Here is a 5,408-nt window from a genome sequence, read left to right on the forward strand (position 1 = left end):
AGCGGAGAGAAAAGTATGATAGATAAGTGGAGATTTTTGTGCTGGTTACCCAGCCAGGCTGTTGGGACTCAGCCTACACTGAGGAAACTTTGGGTGTCCACCAGAGAGTCACCCTGGCCATGACCCTTCAGTTGCTCTCTCAGTTTTTACTGGTCCATGCTACCAGGGATCTGTCTCCAGAAAGGAATCCGGCTGCCTCTCTGGTCAACATTTCACTGGCCATTGGCTTCAGTGGGGATTCACCAGCAGGTGCTGAGGAAACCTGTCCTCTGCTTTAAGAGTGGCAGGTACTCCAAGAGCATTTAAGCAGCTGGCAGAGTAACCACTGCATTAAAGTTCTATAAGGGACAGATAAAAATCTAAGCTGTCTAAAACCCAAAAAATCATTACATAGCATTTTATAAGTTTACAGTAAAAATTTCAAGGTCCACAATTTATTACCAAAATATTTTCCTCTCCTACACGCATAAATGATGAGAATCAGACCTAGGAGGGGAGAGAAAATGTTGGAGAGTCTCCCTTAGGCTAAATGTGTTTTGATCTCTTAAGTAGTATGCTTGGGGAAATAGCTCCTTCCGGTTCCACTCAGCAGTCAGTTCTTTCTATGGGGTACCATGTTCAGTTTCCCAAGGAAAACTGTTTCCCAGAACACTAAGCTAGGATATGCTTTTATGTGTGTTCTCCTGGACAGGCAAATTTCCAATGTCTCATCTGACCCAGAGACAGGGTATATATTCCTCACCTAAAATGACTTCCCTGTCTTCAGGTTTAGAAAATGTTCGTTTTCTATGGGCTTAACTAAATTGTTAAGGATGGGAGAAAAATTTTGGGGCAGCCTAGAATTCCTCTTTCTCTAAAAGGAGAGTGCAAAGGAAAGTACAAAGTGTTAGGGAAAGATCAGAAAAGATTGTCTCCTCAGCAGCAGAGGATCAGACCAGAAAGGAAACTGAGGCAGACCAGACTCAACATTTTCTCTAGAGTATAGAGAAGGATCACACCAGTTTGTCTCAGTGAAATCTGTCCCCAAAGTCTTAAGAACAGCTACTACCCATAATCTTTTAACTGGTGGAAGGTATCCAATGGTTTTCCCCGCCCCGCCCCGTGGTTTATTAACGGACGTGTATATTTTCTAAGCATGAACTAGATTTCGTTAAGACCATTTTATAGCATTTCACGTCAAAATCCACTAGAGGGCGCTCTAACACTACTTTTTCTTAGCTCTGTTGTCCGCAAAAACAAAATCACAATTCAGGTCAAACAAGGAACGCTAGAAAATTCAAGCAACTAAGTCCAAATGTAACATATACAAAACAAGAATAAAATGTCTTATTAAAAAGCGTCAAAACCTCCCCATGTTCTCAACTTAAATTTATCAACATTTTAACAAAACACTAATCAATTGACAAAAATATAAAATAAAATTTAAAGCCCCACAATTGTGATCATCTAAGCAAGTCACAGTCCAGGATCTATGAAACAAAAGCAAACTCTTACCTCCACCCAATTATCTCAGTGGGACCTCCAAATGATATAGGGACATAGGGATATAGGACCACCAAATAATCCAAGTAGCATAAGGGAACTATTATAACTCCCAACCTGCTAGATGTCTGAAATACCGAGTTCGTGTTCTCTAAAATCAATAAATGAATTCTAGGAACAATGGAGGTTAAGAGTAGTAAGAATTTATTGATGGAAAGAAAGCCTCTGTTAAGAAGGAGGGCCAGAAAGTGGGTTGCCTGCTAACCCTCTTCTCAAGTAAACCCACATCAGGATCTAAAAAAGCTTCACCAAACAAACAGTTATACTTTTTCTTATGTCTCCCTTTTATTGTTTTTAGTTTTATTGATTTAGCTCTAACAGTAAAATGTCATTTTGAAGATCCTTATGACATTTTGTAACAAAAATAAATGGCATTGTTGAACCATAATGCATTTGCACTTGTAATTTTATTTGCAAACTTGCACTTTACAGGGATTGTTCCAGTACATACTGCCAATAAAAATACCCAAAATTGCCTGGTACTCCATACATATTTCAACAGTGTATTTTCCAACTTTTTTCCCCCTGGTACTAATGACATAGAGCATATGATGTAAGGATGATATAGGACCTCCAAATAAAATAAGGGAAATATAACTCCCAACCTCCTGGATGTCCAAAATGCTGAGTTTGTGTTCTTTAAAACTGAGGAATGAATTCCAGAAACAATGGAGTTGAAGTGTAGGAAGAACTTATTGAAAGATAACTTCAGTCTAATACAGACGGAAAGGGACCCAGAAAGTGGGTTGGTTGCCCACCAACCCCACTTTTCAAGGGTGTTTTATTGAGCAAAGCCATGAGGTAAGAGGGGGTTCAAAGTGGGACAGAACTATAGTAAATCAATAAGATTACAAGTATAGTCACTAGCTGGGCATGGTGGTGCACACCTGTAATCCCTGCACTCAGGAGGCTGAGGCAGGAGGATCACTGCAAGTTTGAGACTAGCCTAGACTACAAAGTGAGCTCAAGGCCAGCCTGAACTGCATAGTGAGACCTTGTCTCAAAAAAACGAACAAAAAAACAAGAATAATCACTTAGGTAATATTGATCCAATGGGAAGTCACAGGGTAGGTATGAGATGAGAAAAAACTATGGTGAACCAATAAAATTACAACAAGTATGGTCACTTAGGTAATAGTGATGAAATGAGAATCAAATTGCGAAGCAAGGTGTGTTGCAAGAGTACACGGACTGAATAAGGATTTTCCTGGAAGGTATGCAATAAGGAGGCTTTGGTTCCCCACCCAAGCTGACCGATGTCTATTTAGAGTATCAATCACTGCTGTTCATCCCTAGGGGAAGTATGTAGGTGTAGTCATTCCTCTTTTTTCTGAAGCCTGGCGTTCAGCGAATGTGCCTCTGGCTAAAACTGTCTTCTGCTCTGAAGGCCCAGCCCTGTCTGACTGCCTGTGATATTTATAACTAACTTATTTGTCTGAAATACGGGAGATTGAACCCAGGGGCCTCTATAAGCTATGTCTCCAATACTTTCATTTTTTCTTATTTAGAGGCAGGGTCTCAAGAAGTTGCCCAGGCTGGGTTTGAACTAGTGATATTCCTGCTTTAGCCTCCCAAGTAGCTGGGATTACAAACAAATGCCACTACGCCTACTTATGTACTTTTTTGTTTTTGTTTTTGAGACAGGGTCTCACTATAAAGACCCTGGCCTCAACTTTACTATGTAGCTTAGGCTGGCCTTGAACTCGGAGCAATCCTCCTGCCTCAACCTCCCAAGTGCTAGGATTACAGGCATGCACTACCTGGCCCAGCCTGTATTTTTAAATTGTTTTAAATTGTACCAATCTAAGTTAAAATGGCATCTCAGTGTGTTTCTTACATTTTTCTTATTAAAACTGGGAGTGAACCATTTATTTTAGCTTCTCACGAAATACAGGCTCACATATGTTGGGAGTTTCTGTTTGTTTTGCTTTGCTTTTCCTCAATGACTTGTGCCAGCCCCTTACATATTTGAGCAACTAGATCTATTAGTTGCAAGTATTTTTCTGATATTGTTATGTGTTTTTTTTTTTACTTTGTTCATAGTAGATTTTACATGCATATTTTTCAAATATTTGTAGCAGAATTTACTGGTCTTTTATGTTTCATAGTTAGAAACATCTTCCATAATTTTAAGATCAATCTTTTTTAAAATTTCTCTCACTAATCCTCTAGCATTCTCTTGATTTCATTTTTTTTTTCCAGTACTGGGAATCGAACTCACGACCTTGCACTTGCCAGGCAGGCGCTGTGCCGCTGAGCTAAATCGCCAGACCCTTTGACTTCATTTTATACATTTCAGTCTCTGATCGTTCATGAATTAATTTTAGTGTAAAGTCTAACATATTGACCAAGTTTTGAACAAGATAGCTGCCCAGTTATTCCAGAAATATTTATTGAATGGTGTGCGTGCGTGTGTGTGTGTGCGTGTGTGTGTGTGTGTGTGTGTGTGTGTGTGTGTGTGCGTGCGCGCACAGGCATGCACATGCGCTGAGGACTGAACCCAGGACCTCTTGCACGTTAGGCAAATTCTCAGTCACTAAGCTACATCCTCAGCCACTCCATTAATTTTAAATGCTAAGTCATCATTACACTCTCAACAGATTAGGTTTCAGGAAGATGTTATGGTTTGTGTCTAGATGTACCCCCAAAGCCTCATGCAGTCATAGTGCTTTGTGGAGGTAGCTGAATCTAGAGAGACTGATTCATAGTGCAGTCTTGGGATTAAGCATGAGTGCTACACCTGCCCTAGGGTGGGTAGCCTGCATAAAATAGAAGGAACAAAAAGAGTCAGTATCTCCCTCTCCCCCTCCCCCTCCCCTTCCCCCCTTCCTTCTCTCTCTCTCATTGCTTTTGCTGTCTTTCATCTGCCATTGGACTATTGCCCCTCTGCCACGTGCCACCCTACCTTGGAGCCAGCTGATTATAGACTGAAACCTTTAAAAAATGTGAGCTAAATAAAGCTTTCCTTCCTTAACTTTAGGTGTCAGGTATTTTGTCTCAGCAATGAAGGAAAAGTAACTAAGACAGAAGAAACAGACTTACAGTTTTTTCCAGTATAATTTCTTAAGAAACTAGAACAGTGGCAGGTACTCAAAACCTGCACAGTGCTTTTTGTGTATATATGGTAAAATGTGTATAACATAAAATTTACCATTTTAAACGTTTCCAAGGCTATTATTCGGTGACACTAAATACATTCACATTATTGGGTTATGGTTTGTTGGGGGTTTTTTTTTGTCTTTTTGAGACAGGGTCTCGCTATGCAGTTCAGGCTGGCCTTGAGCTCACTTGGTAGGCCAGGCTGTTCTCCAACTCGCAACAATCCCCCTGCCTCAGCCTCCTGAGTGCTGGGATTACAGGTGTGCATCACCATACCCGGCCATTCACATTATTGTGCAGCTATCACCACTATCCGTTTCCATTCCATTTTCATCATCCTGAACAGAAATTTTTTGTTTGTTTGCTTGTTTGTGACAGGGTCTCACTATGCAGTTTAGGCTGATCTTGCTATGTAGCACAGGCTGGCCTTGAACTCATGGCAATATTCCTGCCTCAGCCTCCTGAGTGCTAGGACTATAGGCATGCGCCACCATGCCCAGCTGAACAGAAATTTTATACCTGTTAAACAAAAACTCAGAGACTTTTATAGGTAAATGGATGCAACTTGAGACTATACTCGTAAGTGAAATAAACCAGACACACATGTGTAGACATTGTATTGCCTCCCTAGTGTGAGAAGCTGAAAATGTAAATAAGATCCAAAATATGTAATAGACATTGTAAAATGGGAAGAAACTTCGAAAGGAGAGAGAAACTGGGATGGAGGAGTGGAGAAAAGAAGGAAGGGAAAAGCAAAAAAGAAAATA

Source organism: Chinchilla lanigera, unplaced genomic scaffold (assembly GCF_000276665.1).
Source record: "Chinchilla lanigera isolate Chin_1 unplaced genomic scaffold, ChiLan1.0 scaffold00011, whole genome shotgun sequence".
Classification (NCBI taxonomy): Eukaryota; Metazoa; Chordata; class Mammalia; order Rodentia; family Chinchillidae; genus Chinchilla; species Chinchilla lanigera.